The sequence below is a fragment of the Malus domestica genome, chromosome 08 (assembly GCF_042453785.1).
Source record: "Malus domestica chromosome 08, GDT2T_hap1".
Classification (NCBI taxonomy): Eukaryota; Viridiplantae; Streptophyta; class Magnoliopsida; order Rosales; family Rosaceae; genus Malus; species Malus domestica.
In genome coordinates, this window is record NC_091668.1 from 27,313,798 (window position 1) to 27,335,212 (window position 21,415).

Genomic DNA, 21,415 nt, shown 5'->3' on the forward strand with positions numbered 1-21,415 from the left:
CCAATATTACCCACTAGTCATTCACATTCAGACATCGTTCAGAAGAAGAAGCAGCGAACTTGCAATTGGAAGAGTCGGATGAGAGATGGGAAGCACCAGTTGTGCTTCCATTTCCAACTTGAACTTCATCTGAAATCGCACCCACAATTGCTTCGACCGGCAGGGACCAATCAGAAACCGGCTGGGTTTTGTTCGAGTCCACCACTCGAGGAGGCCGAAACCGGTGCTCAGTGATTTACCGATCTGGAGGAGCCTCCGCGGTGACGTCGTTTGCTGCACTGTTGATGATGATTTGAGAGAGAAGCAATATGAGTTTGGAGCTGGACCTAGGGTTGAGTCATCTGTCGAGGAGAGACCTTCTACTGATTTGGTTGATGGAGTGAAAGACAATGGAAGAAGTTTGATTTCCAATTTTCTGTATCCTGGTCGGAGTGTTGACTGTAAACATGGCCGGCGAGAGGGTCAACGGCAGTCGAAATTCGTCGGTCCTCAGTGCTTTGCTTCAGAACCAGAGGAGTTCTGAGCCTCTTGATTCTTTGTTCCTTTCTCGGTCATCAACTTCTTCCTTTGCTCATTTTTTGGGTTCAAGATTGAAGATGTACGTGGAGGAAGTGGATCGAATAGGTCATTGTTCCACCAGTATGAGCACAAAGATAACAGGGAAGATGACTTGGGTGAGTATCTCCATCAACCTGGGAAGAAGAGGCGGCTAACCGCTGATCAAGTCTAGTTTCTCGAAAAAAGCTTTGATGTGGAAAACAAGCTGTAACCAAATAGGAAAACCCTGCAAAGGACCTAGGCTTGCAGCCTCGGCAGGTTGCGATATGGTTCCAGAACCGATGGGCAAGGTGGAAGACAAAACACCTTGAGAAGGATTATGAGGTGTTGCAAGCCAACTACAATAATCTCAAGGCTAACTGTGAAAACCTTTCGAAAGAGAATGATAAACTGAAGGCCGAGCAACACCAAGCTGCTGGCGAGTCAGATGCAGGGAGGTGGTGACGGCTTCAAAGTGAAGCTAACTCAGTGGAGTCCTTACTACTTTACCAGCGGTGAAAAATATGGCAAGAACTGCAAAGATGGGCTGATGAAGCTGTTTGCCATCCCACTACAAGGTCCTAGTAGCAACCAGGCTGAAAGCAAAAGCAGAAAGAAGTGACAGGAATAAAAGAAGAAAGTAAAAGTAATTTTTGATGGTGGGGCAAACATAGAAATGTGTTCTGGATCTCACAGAAGAGGGCGGGCCATCGACCACCCACATGCAAAAGCAAATAATAAACACCCACACTGCAAAAGCAAGGAATAAACACCCCACCAGAATGATGTGATTTACTTTTCTTGTTTTTGAATAATGTGTGTTGATGCACAAAATCAGTAAGGACTTTGGTACAACAGAAAGTGTTAAGTTTGTGACCTTCGCTAGATTGCTCCGGTCATTAGTGTGGATAAGTATGTAAATGGATAGGGACAGGGAATCAAACACAAGATGTACATGGTTCACCCTAATTGGCTACGTCCACGGAGTAGAGGAGTTCTCATTAAATGTGAAGGGTTTACACAAGTACATAGGTTCAAGCTTTCCTTTAGTGAATACTAGTGAATGATTTAGTACAAATGCCATTAGGAAATATTGTGAGAGAATGATCTCTATTTATAGAAGAGAGTTTCTAGTTTCATTCTGACATTGACATGTGTCGTGTTGTGGTTGGCTTCTGATGTTGACACGTGTCGTGCTATGTTTGGCTTCTGATGTCGACACGTGTCGCGCTGTGATTGGCCTCCTGGTTGGAGGGAAACTCTTCTGGGTCCTTGACGGTATAACGTTAACCGGTGCTCAGTAGTTTCAGGATTGTTCAAGTATGGTACAAACAGTGCTCCCATAAGTTCCCGAGTGAGGGAAGCTCCTCGGTTGGGGACTTTCAAGATCCAAGCCATTGAGTAATCACGAAACTTCTAAGTACCGAAGTGTGGTATCATTTTTACTTGCCTTATCTGTCTTATATGTAGATGTGGCATCTTCTCTGGAAGTACTTTTCCTCCATCCAAGGGTGGTATCTTTAACCGATGAAGATGCACAAGGTAATGTATCAATTTCACTTGAAACTTACTTGTAGTTTCGGGTTTGGTCAAGTGCGATACAAACCCTATAGTAGGAGTCCCCCAAGTCGCCGAGCTAGAAGATTTGCCGAATGAGGTAACAGACAAGGTAAGCAATCTGACTTCCAAGCAAGCAACCTGGATCAGAGGTTCGATTTCGGCTTTCGGTTGATTGTTCTTCTTCTCTTTGTGTCGTAAACAACAACAAGGATAAGGAGAAGCAAATGGAGAAGAGATGATATGAGATACTTTTTCTTTGAAAGAAGTAACTTTCCACAGACTTATTCTTGAATTGGGCTGGATGGTTTTCTGGTTTCCTCCAGAGTATAAGGCTGACTCAAGAATTTCGGGGTCAAAACAAGTCCATCAAATCTAGAGTATGTTTGACCCTGATGATAAGAGATACTTTTGTTGTTGACAAAGTAGTGGATGTATCTACACATGTTATGTTAAGCTTGTCTCCACATGCTTCCTTGTATCATTCTCACTTGCCCTATCTGTTCCTCAGGCAAATGTGGTATCTTCTCTGGAAGCATAAGGTGTTGAAGATGAGTACTCGAGAGCAATGCCAGGTAAGTAATCAGGCATGGGGTTCCAGGCAGTCAGTTTCTGACTAGAAGCTTGATTCGAAGTGCTGACTGATTGCTCTCTTTCTCCTTATCTTGCAGGTAAGAACAAGGCCAAAGGAAAAGACAGGGAAAAAACATGATATGGGATACTCTTGCTTTTAACCCTGTTGATATGAGATATTCTTGCTCTGGTGTAGCTTGTTTGCAGAGGTATTGTCGGGGGGAAAGAAAGCTGAGTATTTCAAGAGGCTTCGTTGGGAGTGCCCTCTCATATATGAGGAAGGGTTAAGCATTTTTGCAGGTCTTCCTGTCTGTTGAGGATGGAGGTCGACATATATAGGAGTCTCCTTAACAACAAGTAGTAATGCTATTCCTTTACCCTTCTTGGTCATAGCAATGTAGTGGGAGCTGTAAGCTTTACGTGTTTTAACTTTGTCATAGCAATGTAGTGGGAGCTGCAAGCTTTACATGTTATATCTTGTTGGGAGTCTGGCTCTCGAGATTCGGAGGGCGGTGTCTTCGATTTTTGAGCAAGTAATCCTGTGGGGAGTCTGGCTCTTGAGATTCGGAGGGCAGTGTCTCTTCGAATTTTGAGCAAGTAATCCTGTTGAGAGTCTGGCTCTCGAGATTCGGAGAGCAGTGCCTCTTTGATTTTTGAGCAAGCAATCTTGTTGGGAGTGTTTTCTCGAATGTGAGTAAAGGTTGGACATTTTTGTCAGTCTGCCTTGCCACGGAGCACAGAGGTTGTCACACATAGGGACTTTCCAGTTATCAAGCAGTGGTGCTGTTCCTTTACCCTTGTGGGTAATAGTAGGGTAGTTGGACCTTTAAAATTTATGTGTCTAAACCTTGTCAGAGATCTTTGGCAAAGTTATATGTGGTACCCGAGGAGCTGATGTTGCGTGTGGAAAGTGGTGCCTCTTCGAAATCCGGAGAGTGGTGCATCTTCGATTTTTGAACCAACAGCCATGTTGCCCTTTCTTTGCAATTCCTTTACCCTCTTGGTCATAGCAATGAAGTGGGAGCTGCAAGGTTCACGTGTCTAAACTTTGTCAGAGATCTTTGGCAAAGTTATCTGTGGTACCCGAGGAGCTGATGTTGCGTGGGGAAAGTGGTGCCTCTTTGAAATCCGGAGAGTGGTGCCTCTTCGATTTTTAAACCAATGGCCATGTTGCCCTTTCTTTTATAAGGGCACCAATTGTGTGCAAGAAGTACATTCAGAGAGTTATTGCTTGTAGGAATTTTCCCCTTATTTTTGTACATCAGAGATTTATTAGACCTCTCATTCATTATTTCTGAAAATGTCTGGCCTATCCGACTGTCGTTTTGACTTGAACTTTGGTGAAGAGGCAGCTATGTCTCCTCAAGACAACATATGGCGCCTATCCTTCTTATCCCCTACTGGTCATCTAACCATTGGAGACTCTGTGATGAAGAATGATATGACCACTGCAGTGGTGGCCAGGAACCTTCTCACTCCTAAAGATAACATACTACTTTCCAAACGGTCTGATGAGTTGGCTGTTAAGGATTCTCTGGCTTTCAATGTTCAGTGTGCAGGTTCTGTGTCTAATATGGCCCAACGCCTATTTGCTCGAACCCGCCAAGTTGAATCATTGGTGGCTGAAGTGATAAGTCTCAAACAGGAGATTAGAGGGCTTAAGCATGAGAATAAACAGTTGCACAGGCTAGCACATGACTATGCTACAAACATGAAGAAGAAGCTTGACCAGATGCAAGAATCTGATGGTCAGATTTTACTTGATTATTAGAAGTTTGTGGGTTTGTTCCAAAGGCATTTATTGCCTTCATCTTCTGAGGCTGTACTGCATAATGAAGCTCCAAATGATCAATCTTCGGTGTGTCCTCCTTCTGGGGTTTTGCCTAGTACTGAGGCTCTGAATAATCACCCTCTGGTGCCTCATCTTTCTGGGGCTCTGCCGACTGCTGAGACTTCTCCTGAGCAACTTTTGTGAAGGCTCCCTCTTGTTTGTTTATTTTGATTCATGTATATGTACATATTTGTAACTTACCGGAGATATCAATAAACAAGCTTTGCTTCATTTCAACGTATTGTGTTAATTACACCAAGGCCTTCTTCACTAAGTTCTTTGAATTTTTCCTTTTGTTGAAGCTTGTATGTTGAAGCTTTATGAGTGAAGCATGTAGGTTGAGGTAGTGCTCCCTTAATTTCCCGAGTGAGGAAAACTTCTTGGTTGGAGACTTGAAAAAATCCAAGTCACTAAGTGGTCGTGAAACTTTCGAGTATCAAGGTGCAGTAACATATGGTAGGAGTCCCCCAAGTCTCAGGTCGAGGGAGTTGATGAAGGAAGTGTCTTGCTAGTAGCCAAGTTTCCAAAGTAACAAAACTTCACCATTTTCCTTTCTAAGTGGTAGCCCAAAACTCCTCCTTTATATATATTTGTTATGAAAGTTGTTAGGCCTAAAGAAGATGAGGCCTAAGCATTTTTGTTTTTTGAATTTTCGAGTTTTCGAATTTTCAAATTTTTGATTTTCCGAATATATATATATATATTAAGCTTTATAGGTGAAACTTTGTAGGTGAAGCTTTGAGGTTGAAGCTTTGTTGGGTACCATGAATTGATTTTGTTTCACACTATTTTGATTAAGATAGTGTGAAGCTTTTGTAGGTGAAGCTTTTGTGTTTAAGCTTTTGTGGGTGAAGCTTTTGTGGTGGGTGAAGCTTTTGTGGGTGAAGCTTTTGTGGTGGGTGAAGCTTTTGTGGTGGGTGAAGCTTTTGTTGGTGAAGCTTTTATGGGTGAAGCTTTTGTGGGTGAAGCTTTTGTGCTGGGGGTAGTTTTTGTGGTGGGGGAAGCTTTTGTGGGGGAAGCTTTTGTGGGTGAAGCTTTGTGGTGGGGGAAGCTTTTGTGGGGGAAGCTTTTGTGGGTGAAGCTTTTGTTGGTGAAGCTTTTATGGGTGAAGCTTTTGTGGTAGGTGGTGAAGCTTTTATGGGTGAAGCTTTTGTGGGTGAAGCTTTTGTGGTAGGTGAAGCTTTTATTGGTGAAGCTTTTATGGGTGAAGCTTTTGTAGGTGAAGCTTTTGTGGTGGATGAAGCTTTTGTGGTGGATGAAGCTTTTATGGGTGAAGTTTTTGTTGGGTACCATGAATTGATTTTGCTTCACACTATCTTGATCAAGATAGTGTGAAGCTTTTGAGAATTTGTAGTTGTCCTCCATTGATGAAGCTTTTGTGGTGAAGCTTTGTTGGGTACCACGAATTGATTTTGCTTCACACTATCTTGATCAAGAGTGTGATGCAAGCCACACCTTGTAGTAGTCGAAGGTTTGGATGAACCATATAAATTGAATTTGCTTCGAAAATTCTTGAATTTGCTTCGAAGGTTTGAGAATTGTAGTTGCCTTCCATTGATGAAGCTTTTGTTGGCACCATAAATTGGTTTTGCTTCACACTGTCTTGATCAAAAGTGTGTGAAGCTTTTGAGAATTGTGGTTGCCCTCTATTGATGAAGCTCTTGTTGGCACCATAAATTGGTTTTGCTTCACACTGTCTTGATCAAGAGTGTGTGAAGCTTTCGAGAATTGTGGTTGAACTCCATTGATGAAGCTTTTGTTGGCACTATAAATTGGTTTTGCTTCACATTATCTTGATCAAGAGTGTGTGAAGCTTTTGAGAATTGTGGTTGCCCTCCATTGATGAAGCTTTTGTTGGCACCATAAATTGGTTTTGCTTCACACTGTCTTGATCAAGAATGTGTGAAGATTTTGAGAATTATGGTTGCCCCCCATTGATGAAGCTTTTGTTGGCACCATGAATTGGTTTTGCTTGACACTGTTTTGATCAAGAGTGTGTGAAGCTTTCTACGAGTTGTAGTGTTTGCATTGTTACAGAGGAGAAATGTCTGAAGTAGATGCAAGAGGGCTGAATAGCTTGATCTTTATATGCCATGCACTAAAGTTGTTAGTGGCTTGCAATAAGACTTTGTTGGTGACTATAACTCTTGTTGGGTATAAGTGCTCCCCTAGTTAAGTTGTCAAGCTTGAAGGTTTTTAATTATTTGTGAATGATACGAGTTCACATGTACAAGTTGTACCACTCGTCTTCTGGTAGGTGGAATGAATGGTGAGTTGCTTTCATCACTTGGTTGGTGGTACGAAGGTGAGTTCCTTCATCACCTTTCATCACATTTCATCACTTGGTTGGTGGCACAAGGATGAGTTCCTTCTTCACCTGGTTGGTGGCATGAATGACAAGTTGCCAAATGATATTAGAGTATGGGTTGTACATTTCATCACCTGGTTGGTGGCATGAAGGAGAGTACGGGTTGTACATTTCATCACCTGGTTGGTGGCATGAAGATGAGTTCCTTCTTCACCTGGTTGGTGGCATGAAGGAGAGTACAGATTGTACATTTGAGCACCTGGTTGGTGGCATGAATGGCTAGTTGCCAAATGATATTTGAGTACGGGTTGTACATTTCATCACCTGGTTGGTGGCATGAAGGAGAGTACAGGTTGTATATTTCATCACCTGGTTGGTGGCATGAAGATTAGTTCTTTCTTCAGCTGGTTGGTGGTATGAGTGGCAAGTTGCCAAATGATATTAGAGTACGGGTTGTACATTTCGTCACCTGGTTAGTGGCATAAAGAAGAGTACGAGTTATATATTTCATCACCTGGTTGGTGGCATGAAGGAGAGTACGGGTTGTACATTTCATCACCTGGTTGGTGGCATGAAGATGAGTTCCTTCTTCTCAATTCATCACCTGGTTAGTGAGAATAAGGGCAAGGTGTCTACGCATATTATAGCAAGTGTCAAATGACACAAAGTATGTTGAACCCTTTCAAAGCACAGTTGGCTTATATATGAATGTGTTGGAATGTATGATTGAACGAATATACTATGAAGCTGTTCGTTTATTTGTATAGTCTTATTGACATATACTTAGACTTTGTTTCATGTTGGAAGCATTCATGTTGAAGCTTTAAACCCGAGTGTTTCATTGCTAGGAATGTAAAAGGATTAGGATCGAGTTGTCTAAATCACCTCTTTATTGAATTCATGCCAAATAGTCGTCGTTACATAGGATGCCGAACGGCTGAAGCTTAACACTTGTACAATGTGAGTTTACTTGTAATAGTACTTCAAGTGATCGGCGTTCCATGGATGGCCAAGGGTTTTGCCATTGGAGCTTCTAAGCTTGTAAGAGCCAGGGCGACTGATGCCAACAACTTCAAACAGTCCATCCCAGTTTGGACTAAGTGTTCATTCACTCGGGACTTTGTCGCAGAGTAATCTTTTCTTCAATACCCAGTCCCCCACTTTGAAAGAACGAGGTTTGACCCTTGAGTCATAGTAGTTAGAGATGCGCTGCTTGTAGGTGACATTCCTCAAGTGAGCCTGGTTTCTGTGTTCCTCGACTAGATCTAAGTTGAGGGTAAGTTGTTTGTCATTTTCGTTTTGCACGTAGTTCTGGACTTGGAACGTTGCTTGCTCCATCTCAACTGGGACAACTGCCTCTGTACCAAAGGCAAGTGAGAATGGGGTTTCTCCTGTTGATGTCCGATACGAAGTGCGGTATGACTAAAGAACTTGGGGTACAAATTCTGGCCAACAACCTTGAGCCTTGTCTAAGCTGGTTTTCAAAGTTCACTTGATTATTTTGTTGATGGCTTTAACTTGTCCATTAGACTGGGGATGAGCTGGAGAGGCAAAACATAAGTTGATGTTGAACTTAGAGCAGAACATCCTGAACTTATTGTTGTCGAACTGTCGCCCGTTGCCAGTGACTATCGCATTGGGAATGCTGAATCTGCAAAGGATGTTCGTCCATACGAAGTCTTCTATTTTTGCCTTAGTAATGGTTGCCAAGGGTTATACTTCGGCCCACTTTATGAAGTAATTAACTGTAATGATTGCATAGCGAACCTTGCCCTTCCCTGCAGGCATTGGGCCGATCAAATTAAGTCCCCATTGGGCGAAGGGCCAAGGGCTAATCATAGGAGTGAGTAGCTCGGGAGGGGAGTGAGGAATAGTTGCGTAGCGTTGACACTTATCACATGAGCGGGATATTCTGGTGGCATCTTGGTGGAATGTTGGCCAGTAATATCCTTGGCGAAAAGCCTTGTGTGCTAGGGATCGAGATCCAGCATGATCTCCCCAGACTCTTTCATGTATTTCCTGAAGGACAGTTTCCGCCTCTGCGGGCGTAAGGCATCATAGGTATGGTAGGTTAAAACCCCACTTGTAGAGTTGGTCATTAATGATCAAGTAACAGGTAGCCTTGTATCGAGTTTGCTTAGCTTGGACTTTGTCATTTGGAAGGGTGCCATGGGCAAAGAATCTATAAATCGGGGTAATCCAACTATCCCCCTATTGTAAGTTGCACACTTCCGCAGCCGTGGTGCTTGGTGTTGCCAACAATTCGACCTGGATTTTTCTCCCAATCTTGTTTTCCACCGCTGAGGCGAGGCGAGCCAAAGCATCTACATGACTGTTTGTCGCTCGAGGAATTTGGGTGATCTGGTAGTGGAAGTGCTTGAGCAACAATTGTGTTTGTGCCAGATATGCTGCCATGGAGCTATCCTTAGCGTCAAAGTTGTTGGTGACCTGGTTAACCACCAATTGGGAGTCACTGAAGATATCAATTCGTTTAACCCCAAGGTGTTTGGCCAAACGTAAGCCTGCTATAATGGCTTCATATTCGGCCTCATTGTTCGACGCCTTGAATTTGAAACGAAGAGCATACTCCATTGCCACTTTGTCAGGGGTCGTAAGGACTAGTCCTGCTCCACAACCCTGTTGGTTAGACCAACCAACAACATATAGGCTTCATGCTGGGGCTATTGGTTTTGTTTTCTGAGTTTCTGAGGGTAATGAAACCACTTCTTTAGGCGTAGAAACAATGTCAACAGGATATGTGAAGTCGGCAATGAAGTCTGCCACTGCTTGGCCTTTCTCAGCTGGCTTTGGTTGGTAGGAGATGTCAAACTCACCCAATGCTATCGCCCATTTAATCATTCACCCGGAAGTGTCTGGACTTTGAAGTATCTGTCGAAGAGGATGATTGGTAAGCACGATGATGAAGTGTGCTTGGAAGTAAGGGTGAAGTTTTCAAGCAGACATGACCAATGCTAGAGCCAATTTCTCAATGTTGGAATATCGTGTCTTCGCATCTTGTAAGGCCTTGCTAGCGTAGTAGACAGGCCGTTCGACATTACCATCATTTCAAATGAGAACATAACTTACTGCTGAAGCCGGTACCAACATATAGATAATGAGAGTGTCACAACCTCAGGTTTGGAGAGCATAGAGGCTTTACTCATGTAGTCTTTGAGATTCTTGAATGCCTCATCACATTCATTAGTCCATGTAATGTACTTCTTACTTTCCTTAAGTGCTTTAAAAAAAGGAGCACATCTGTCTGTGGCTTTAGAGATGAACCTAGTTAAGGCTTCTACCTTGCCAGTAAGGCTTTGGATGTCTTTTGAAGTTACTGGTTCCTTCATGTCGATGATTGCTTTGATCTTCTCGGGATTAGCCTCAATGCCTCGTTAGCTTATCATGAAGCCTAAGAATTTGCCAGAGCTTACGCCGAAGGCACATTTGTTGGGGTTCAACCTCATTTGATACCTCTTCAGAATGGTGAAAGTTTCAGATAGGTTGGTGATGTGTTGGTCAGTATGTTTGCTTTTGACTAGCATATCATTAATGTGAACATTGAATTGACCAGTCTCTGATAAGTCACTCATACATTCTTTAGGCCGAAGGGCATGACTTTATAGCAATATAGTCCCCTGTCAATAGTGAAGGCTGTGTGTTCTTGGTCCGGAGGGTTCATAAGGATTTGGTTGTATCCTGAGTAAGCATCCATGAAGCTCAGAAGTTCACACCCTATTGTAGAGTCTATAAGTCTGTCTATGAGAGGAAGAGGAAATCTATCATTCAGGCATCCTTTGTTTAGGTCGGTGTAATCGACACACATTCTCCACAAGACCTTTTGGAGCAGGAGACTTTCCTTGGTCGGATTCTTCTTAACAAGGACAACATTTGTTACCCACGTTGGATAATTGACTTCGCGGACGAAGCCTATGCCTTTGAGTTTTTCAACTTCTGCCTTCATTACCTCGTACTGTTTAGCGTCATAGGATCTTCGCTTCTATCTCACTGGCTTGGTCTTGGGGTCAATACTTAAGCGATGACAGATGATATCGGGAGAGATGCCTGGCATGTCCTCGTATGACTAGGCGAAGGCCTCAGTGTTCTCTTGCAAAAAAAAAAAAGATCAATGCCAACCAAATGGGTGGTGACAAGGTGGTGCCAATCTTCACCATGCGATATGAATAATCTTTTGAGATGGAGACCTTCTCCAACTCTTCTGCGGGTTGTGCTTACTGGGTGAAAGAGTCATCTTGAGGATTGTCGAGTTGATTGTTTCCACCGTGAAGATCCAAGTTGGCTTCGTCTGGGCTGATCTTTATGACTTGATCATGTATAGAAAGGGTTTCCTTAGGCACAAGCAGGTGCTGTTGCTTGACCGAAGTGTTGTAACATGATCGTGCACTAAGTTGATCTCATCTGATGTAACCATTGCCATAGGGGGTTGGAAATTTCATCAACAACATATTTGTGGATACCATGGCCTTGAAATCATTGATGTCTGTGCGTCCCAAGATGACATTGTATGCCGTTGGCCAATCAACCACCAGGAAGTTAGTGGTAATGGTAGCTGTGTAAGGGCATTTACCAATGGTGAAAGGTAAGTGTATGCTCCCTAAAGGTTGAATGATATCACCGGAGAAGCTTATCAGAGGGAAAATCGAGCGATCGAGCAAGTGTTTAGCTACATTAAGTGCCCTGAAAGCTTCAGCAAACATGATATTGACCGAAGCCCTTATGTCTACCAGGATTCGTCGTACTTCAAAGTTGGCTATGTGAGCTTCCATGATCAGTGGGTCGTTGTGAGGGTAGATGATACCTCTTTCTTCCTCAGGGTAGAAACATATTGGATCCCAGTTAGGCTTTTGATACTTGCCTCCCCTGATGTCTTCCACGTGAAACACTTGGTGGCCAGACCTTAAAGCTCGTTCACTATTTTTCATGGCCCTGTTGGAAGATTTAGATATGGGTGTGCCATCACTTATGGAATATATCACATTCACCTGGTGTTGGTTACGGTTACCCCTTGGAGGGTGAAGGAGGAATTGATCAATTTTTTCCCTTCCCGTGCCAAATCTTCAATATGATCACGAAGGGTGATACACTTCTCGCCGTCATGGCCGTTATACTCGTGGTAGCAGCAAAACGTGCCCGTGTTCTTCATTGACTTGTAATCTGGGTGCCTCGACTTTGGCTTCGGTATTAGTTGTGCTATGCTGGGGTAAATGGCCACGCATGTGGCGTTCAAAGGTGTGTATGCCTCATACCTTGGGGTAGGGGCTGTCCTGACACGTGCTTGACCCACTGTGTTGACTGCCTGGGGTCGGGGATTATTGTGGCGATACCTTTGGTTATCACGGTAGTGTCCCTTACTCCTTTTACTAAAATGAGACTGGTGAGGATGGAAATCTTTCCTTTTGCCCTGCGATTGATATGTCTGTTAACTTGGCAAAGTATTAAGTACGGCAGGGGGAGGCACCGCTGTCGTTTGGAAGGTCGAGGTCTTCTCATTTGGTTGGATCTGGCTTCCACTCCCTACTTGCTGATAAAGGGTGGCTGTGGGGGGTTTCCCTTGATATGTCATTGCCTCGGCGGAGACATGGTTGTAAGCCTGTGCCATCACCTTAGACTAAGTCTTCCAAGTGTTGACGTTGATCGTTGATCATGTACTTGAAGAAACAATCACGTAGGCCTACCGTGAAGGCTTTGAGGGCGGTCTTGTCATCTGCCTCAACGCAGCGAGAATACTCATGGCTGAAGTGACCAGCATACTTTCGTAGTGACTCGTTCGGCTTTTGGCGAATAGTGTACAAGTCATCTGTAGAATGTAAGCGATTGGTCTGGAAAATGTGTTGAGAAATAAACAGTTTCCTCAATTCCTTAAATGAGTCTACCGTCTCAGGTGGAAGACGGCAATACCAGTTTAGTGCTTTGCCAAAGAGGGTGGAAGGGAAAAGAAGACATCGCTCTTCGTCGGTGTGTATCCGGTATGCCATGGTGGACTCAAAGAGGTTAAGGTGTTCAATCGGGTCCTCCTTTCCAGTATAGAGTTGCAAGCCAAACTTCTGCTTTGTCTTTGCTTGGAAGGGGTGTCGAGGATCTTCCTTATAAGAAGGCCAGGCCTAGGTTGGTTCCAATCAGGTATCTCAGCTTGTCGTTCAACCTTCAACTTGTTTACTTTCTTAAAAAGTTATAGCAAGAGGGTCCTGAGTGGAGTCTTGTACCACTGGAGCTTTCTTTCGTAAATCTCCATCTTATCTTGGAAGTAAGAAGGTTTGATCAATAGCATGTGATTTTTCCTTGGACTCGCCGTACTGACTTTCAAGGTATGTCTATCGAAACATCTCTGAGTCCCATATACCTTCGTGTTTCTCTAGGACTTGTTGCCCTTTCCCCAAATTGGTAGCCGGCCTGGGACGTAGGAGGGGACCGAGTCTTTCAGAAACCCTTGGGTCATTGATCTTCAAGCTTATGTGGAGGGGATTCTCTCGACGTTGCTTTAGGAAGTCTCGGCAGTCACGATAAACAGCTTTCGATCCTTCCAACCTTTCTGTAAGAAGGTGTCTTCCTCCACTTCTCCTGCTTCGGGTCGAAGCAGCTGGGTTGAGAGAAGTCTCATGTTGATCAATGTTTTGATGATTAGCTTGCTCCTCATCAGGGATACCCATGTCGAAGGAAGGTGACCTTTCTTGTTGGGAGGCATCCAGATGATGGTTGATGTCCACATGGGTAACAAGTTCGCGTGTTTGAGTACGCCTAGTTTCGTGGAACATCTTAAAGAGTTTCTCATACTGCTCCTGGAAGACCTTATTCTTCATTGCTATCTTGTTGTTTTGAGATTCTAGCTCATCGACTTTAGCTTGAAGAGCAACCCTATTTTTTTCCTTCTTTCGTTGCTTCGCACTAGGTGCAAGAAGGGTGCCATTCTGTGTGTTGTGACTTCCTTCGCTCCTCATGTTGAAGAGGGATGCCTGGTCAAAAGAGAGTGTACGAATGGTGGAAACCAGCTTAACAAAGCTGAAGAGAGTGAGAATAAGTGTTATTCCCACAGACGGCGCCAAATATTGATGCACAAAATCAGTGAGGACTTTGGTACAATAGAAAGTGTTAAGTTTGTGACCTTCGTTAGATTGCTCCGGTCATTAGTGTAGATAAGTATGTAAATGGATAGGGACAGGGAATCAAACACAAGATGTACGTGGTTCACCCATATTGGCTACATCCACGGAGTATAGGAGTTCTCATTAATTGTGAAGGGTTTACACAAGTACATAGGCTCAAGTTTTCCTTTAGTGAATACTAGTGAATGATTTAGTACAAATGACATTAGGAAATATTGTGAGAGAATGATCTCTATTTATAGAAGAGAGTTTCTAGTTTCATTCTGACATTGACACGTGTCGTATTGTGATTGGCTTCTAATGTTAACACATGTCGCGCTATGATTAGTTTCTGATGTCGACACTTGTCGCGCTGTGATTGGCCTCCTGGTTGGAGGGAAACTCTTCTGGGTCCTTGACGGTATAAAGTTGACCGGTGCTCAGTAGTTTCGGGATTGTTCAAATATGGTACAAATAATGCGATTTATTTTTCTTATCTTTCGGAGACATCTATATAAACCCCATTAGAGGGTAATAATAATGAAAAAAAAAACGGCAAGCCCAAAATAATGGGCTGGAATGTTATGTGGAGGGCCAAGGCCCATATGCTCAAAAGAGCCAAGCCATATGGCTCCAAATTTATTTGGCACCCTGCCGCTATTATCACCAACTAGGTGATCAAAAGTACGCCCAGTACTCCAAAATTATTCGTCACCCTGCCGCTGTTATCACCAACCAGGTGATCAAAAGTACGCCCAGTACTCCAAAATTATTCGGTAGCATGCCACTATTATCACCCACTAGGTGATCAAAAGTATATCCAGTACTAAAAAATTATACATGAGCATCACTCATGTCATTTATACAACATTCATGAGCATCACTCATGACAATCATTCATAAACATTCATGACCATCATTCATGTCAACATTCATGAGCATCACTCATGTCAACATTCATGAGCATCACTCATGCCAACATCTATGAGCATCACTCATGCTAAAATCCATGAGCATCACTCATGTCAATCAACATAAACATTCATGAACATCACTCATGTCAATCAGCTTCGAAAGCTTCATTTACAGAACTCTAACTTCGAGAGCTCCAGCTTCAAAAGCTTCATTTACAAAAGCTCCATCTTCAAAGCTTCACTTGCAAAGCTTCACCTACAAAGCTTTAGTGCAGGTATACAAATACCGCCTCCGAACAACCGTCACTTCGGCCCATACATGGTTCGAATTCGAAGTCTCTAGCCAACAAACCCTATTGACTGAAGACTTGTGGGACTACACTATGTACCATATATTGGGCTTGCACAACTGGGCCTCATGAAAAATACTTGGGGGACTTAGCCCGTTATTTATGTATTGAGGAGCGAGCCCTTATTTTATAAAAGGGACTCCCTCACCCTCATTAAAGAGCATTGGCGCCAGCTGAGCAACCGCCTCGCCGCGAGCATCACTCCTGATAGGAGCATATTTATGCGACTGAGTTAGCTTGTTCTCATGCATTTATGTTGTTATTTCTTAGTTAATTATGTATTTTAAGCTATTTTCGTGTGTTTGTAGGTCCATAGGCCTTATAAAGCAATATGGTGCATTTTGGAGCAGTTTTGGGCTTGGAATGGATAGCACATGCATAGAGTAAGGTGGATGGACGAAATTGAAGACTAAAGAGGCTTGGAATCTGTTAAAAAGAAAGAATAATTAATGACAAAGAGCTCAGCAACCAAAGAAGAAACATGAGTCAAGATTACCTTATTTTGATCTAATCTTTCCTAATCCTCAATGTCCCTAAGTTCCAACAACATTCCTTGTCTATTTCATTCACTCATTGCCTAGCACCACCCTTGTTCCCTCCATCATTCCAAATTTCTTGCATCAATCATCACTCTACCTTAACCCTTGACTCATTTCTACACCATTCCACCTCCCTTTCCTTTCTCTACCATGTGCACAATCATTCATGTTCCCTACTTGCGTTCATTGTTGCAACACCACTCCATTTTACCCCTCATGCTTTGCATCATTACTTCACTTTCACATTTGAATCATTTCAACACCACTCCATTTTACCCATGCTTTGCATCATTACTCCACTTTCACCTTTGAATCATTTCAACACTACTCCATTTTACCCATGCTTTGCCTTGCACTTCCTCTATAAAAGGAAGTGTTTGTAACATAAATGGAGTTCATATTTTTTTTTAGATCATTCACTCCCATTTCAATACAACCTTCATCCAAACACATCCATTCATATTTACATCCATTCCTCCATACAAACAAACCTTCAAACACCCACCAACACCTTGTGACGTAGCAAAGGAAGGAAAGGAAAGTGCTTGGACGTGCGTGCTGTCAACTTGGATCGTTGGAGCTTTTAGGTGTTTTCTTTCTTTTGTTTCCAATGTTAAATTCATTTTCTGATTTTATTGCAATTATGAGTGGCTAAACCCCCATTTAGTTAGGGATAAGTTTGAAGCCATGAACATGCTTGAGATATGAATTGATTTCTTCCAATTGTGATTTGATAAGTTGTGATTGCAATTCAATTATCTATTTTATTCATAACTGATTCTTGTATGTTATTAAGGATGCATACTTAATTTTCATGCATGAATTAGATGCTAGAATATAAATGAGTTTCACCTAATCGTTACAAGTTTATATTCATGAGTAGTGAAGGTTGTTTATCACAATCGCGTTAATTGAATTCTTGGCAATTGTATCATGCATTCATAGTTATAATTGCCTCGTCAACACTTATGATTTTCATTGAACATAATGATCTCTAATTGTATCTCTATTATGCATTCATATAGGGGACTTTTAGAGAATGATTTGGGTTGTCGCATGCATTCATCCAATTCAATGAGTAATGAAAAATTTAAGGGTTAATTTGTGCATCACGGTTAATCTGGGGTGTTAAGCCTCATAGTTTATTGAAAAGCAATTGGAAATCGATTCATGTACAAGAGTGTCATGTGTGAAGAACGGACCTCTAACTAATCCATCCATCATTTTATTTCTCAAATTCATTTTATAATCTGCCTAGTTTTATAACTTGCTTGTTTATTTCAAATTCATCCAAACCAAAATCCCCTTTTTACTTTCTTGTTTCAAAGTGTTAAATTTCTGTTTTGTTTGTGTTTTTGAGTGTTTTGATTCAAACCAAAACACTAAATTCATCCAAAGTTGATTTAAAGTCAAAATCTGCCCAGTTTGTGTGTTTAAGCAGTTTTGAGTGTTATTAAGTTGTTTTGAATCTTTAAAATCTGTTTTGAGTCCCTTGAGTCTATTCAAACGTTTTTAATTTTTTTTTTATGTTTTTGAGTCAGTTTAAAGGTTTTAACAAGCCCTCCTAATCCCCGGTTTAGAACGATCCCTACTTGCATTTATACTACAATTTGACAACAAGAGGGTTTAATTTGAGTGCTTAACTTTCATCGCATCAACTCCTAACCCATCACTTATGTATTGAGGAGCGAGCCTTTATTCTATAAAAGGGACTTCCTCACCATCATTAGAGAGCATCAACTCTAGCCCATCATTCATGTATTGAGGAGCAAGCCCTTATTTTATAAAAGGGACTCCCTCATCTTCAACGCCACAAGCCGAGCCAACCAAAGCAACATAAGCCACAAACCGAGCAACCTCGCAACATGCGCTACTTCTAGTTGAGCATCACTTCAGATTGAGCACCGCCTTATATCGAACATCAGTTCAAGACAACATCTTGTTACTTCGGCCCACACATGGACTGAATTTCAAGTCTCCAGCCAAAAGACTCTCTTGACTGAAGACTTGGGGGACTACTGTTTGTACCATACTTAGGGCCTCCGTATTTAGATCTCGTATAAATACTCGGGGGACTTAAATGTAATTATGTAATAAATGAAAGGGCAAATATGTAATAAGTGAGGAGCCATTATTCTATAAAGGACCCCTCACTCTCCTCATTAAGGAAGGCCAATTCTTAGGCCATGGGAAAAAGCTCTCTCCCCCTCACAATCCTCTCACAAACAGAGAAATACAATATCAGTGTGGACGTAGCCCAAACATTGGGGTGAACCACGATACACCTTGTGTTCTTTACATTTCTTGCAGATTTACGGTCGGATTTACGTTGTTCCAAGACCTTCAGTTTTGTGCATCAACATCTATAATATGTTTAAGTTGCACAAATTGATACTTGGTATACGGGTGCATTTTTCTATTACTTGCAATCATTTGGATTTCTCGGCTGATCATTTGTTTTGGGGCTCATAAGGACTTAGCATAAATGTGGACTTATTAATACATATAATATGGTTGTTGGATGCATGTTTTTGTAACAGCGGTGAATGCTTTCATGCTTAGTTAAACCTTTCATTGAGGTAATATGCATTCATTGACCAAGTAAGGCTATTCCCAAAGGCATATTTTCAAAAATATGATTTAAGTATTGATTTGTAAATTAAGTAATGATGTTACAGATCAGTGGGAGTTTGAGTTTTGTGTTAGTAATGCCTTACATTTGCAGATGGCCTATAAGGTATGTATAGTATCCATGTATTCAATTTAATCTCTAGTTGGATTCATTAAGTCACATTTTTCGTGTGCTACTCAATTATCTGATGAAATATATATCAGATATCAAGTTGTTATCAAATTGCATGTTAAATGGCATGGCATGGTTTGTGCACTGCCTCAATTGTGAGGATTTCCATCTTGCCCGCAGGTGTTGGAAATCACTATGAAAGTAACTGGTATGGTGCATAGATCAGTGTCAAAAACATATTAATTCATCTTGCTCACAAGTGTTGAATTAATTTGTTTTATGAGATATTTTGCTTGGACATGAGCCTATGTGGTATTTTCAGCTGTGTCCGTTGGCTACAAACATTGTTTGTATTGTTATTGGTCTAATGAAACTGATGCATGATTGTTTTGGAGATGTATTCACACCTGCATGTTATGGTGGTTTCATTAGATGAAGGATATATGCATTGGCAGATTTAAGGCTTCGAAGAAGCGTAAAAGTGTAACTTGTGTGTTACTATAAGGTGGACCTAAGATGATATATAGTAAGATGTTTTGGTTAACTTAAAGTTTATTTAAAGTTTCATCTCTTGATCATAATTTGTGTTTCATGTGAATGAGGATCTTAGCATGTGTGATTATTAAGGTTCTGGGTTGTGTTAATCCTACAACCTTGTTAGTTCCATGTTAAGAAATGCATTTGACAGAAGTTGCATTGAGGATGAGATGTAATCACTGTTACATGGCCACTAAAGTGACATTAATCTCCAATCTCAAGTATAAACATAAATATTACATTGAGTAGACCAAGTGGGAGAATGTTGGATTTATCTAATATAAATCAACCTTTAAGTGGTATACTACATGTAATAGGAATGTAATATTGGAGAATAATGTTGATTATGATTTGATCTCTTAAAGATATCAATCCTATATAAGGTGTCTTATATTGGAAATAGGATTGATGGAATCCTTAATTGAACATGATTATGGTACTTGACTTGGAGGTTAAGAAAGTAAAGTTTAGGTTTCCTTTATGGATGGAAACCCTAACTTTTAGCCTATATAAAAACATTGGTCCCTATAAGCCCTAGAACACACAACATAATACTTCCCATATAGTAGTTGTATTCAGCTAGAAGTTTATAGAAGATCTTGGTGTTGCCGTGCTCTACTACTTTAGTGTTCAACTTTCATGGCCGCCATTGGAATCAAGTCAGTCACTCATTCGTTTGTGTTTTAATTGTGTAACCTTATAAGGCTAACACTAATTACCAATCAAAATAATCCAATATCTGTACAAGGAAATTGGAAGACTTTGGAGGATATAGAACGGTAATGTAGCTAGAGGACATGGAACAGATAGTGTATGTATGCATACATAATCTACCATCTGCACACTTTTAATTCAATATGGTGAGCACAGGCAGGACCATGTTCAATTTATATTGCAGAAAAAAGTGCAGCATGCATCTCTCTGAAAATCAGCAGGATAAAAGACTGTTCAAATTGTTATTGCTCAAATGAAGCTGCTCCGAGCTGGATGAATAAACCACTTGGTGAAAATTGTAAAGAAAATACAGCAACATCAGAACTGAAGACCACTTTTCCCTTGTAGCTCTTTTTCTAGTTAAAGCATTTTGTTGGACATTGGACCATAATCCAACGGTTAATAGGTCTACACAGTTCATTCAAGGATTTCTTGGAATATAAATAAGATTAAGATTTAGTTAATAGCTATAGCTTGTACCCCAAGTAAAGTTAATATATTCCGGATTTCCTTGGGGAATAAGGGCTCCTAATTATATCCTATTTGGAATGAGATTTGGTGTATCAATTATCTTTGGACTGCAAGGAACCCTAATGACATTATTATGGGAAGATTCATTAGGGTTAAGTCCATATAAATACAAGGCTAAGGTCCCTGCTCCCAACACACAGAAACTCATATGACGCCCCATTAGTTCGACTTTAAAGAAGTGTTGAGTGTGCAGAAGACTTTAATCAACTAACATATTATTCTGCAGGGTTCTAATATGATTTCCGATGTAGGAGAAATCCGTTCATGGTTGAGCCTATTTTGCACGATTCAATCAAGATGATTCGTCCTTATCATCTATGTATTCTTTCAGGTTAGTGTTTTTAGTTGCTCATGAAATATATAAAGTCTAACAGTTGGTCTTAGGGCAGGTCATAATACAACTAAAGACCTACCAGGTAAACCCTAAAAGTTGGTATCTTGAGTCCAAGACATGTTTTAAGTTTTGTGCAATTTTCATGTTCATGTTTTCACGGAAAAAGAAATTGGTTTTCAATATGAATTGTGATTTAACCTAAATTTTATATTGTAGTATGGGACATTATATATTAAAACTTGTTGTTTGACTTGAAGGAATATTACAACCTATTAATTGATATTACATCCTATTTCGATTTCATTGTCCTATTGGGCTTATACATGTTTATTAGCTTTATCACAACTACCTTAAGCAAGTCTCCTATGTGGTTGTGCATATACAATTTGGGATGTTAAAATTAAAATTTTCTTAAAAAGGTATTAAGTATATATAATTGTCATGAACTAGAACTTCTTGAGGTTGGCATAGGTATATATATAGCATGATGATAAACCCTTTTTTGCCACATACATATTTCGGCAAAAGGGGTAAATATGGTTCTTAACCTATTAATTTTCATTTTTTTTATTTTGTTGACATAGAGAATTTCGGAATGTAAATAGGCATATATATATATAATATGTGTTTCGGTTTTGACTTTCAGTTTTTAGTTTGAATGTTGATAAAATTCTTGGGAATGTCATATGGCTTAGTAATATGATGGATTTACATTTATTTTATCATTCTTGTATTCCTAGAAAATGAAAAGTATACGGCCTTATTAGTTTATCATCATTCAAGGTTATTACATAATTTTTGGCAACATGGAGAATTTAAGGATGTTAATAAGCATTAAGAATATGTGGCA

The 21,415-nt window shown here is 40.9% G+C and overlaps 1 pseudogene; it reads left to right on the forward strand.

Moving 5' to 3' along the window:
* The first annotated feature begins 431 nt into the window (after positions 1-431).
* Positions 432-1,002, forward strand: LOC103421344 (homeobox-leucine zipper protein HAT5-like; annotated as a pseudogene).
* Positions 1,003-21,415: the final 20,413 nt, after the last annotated feature.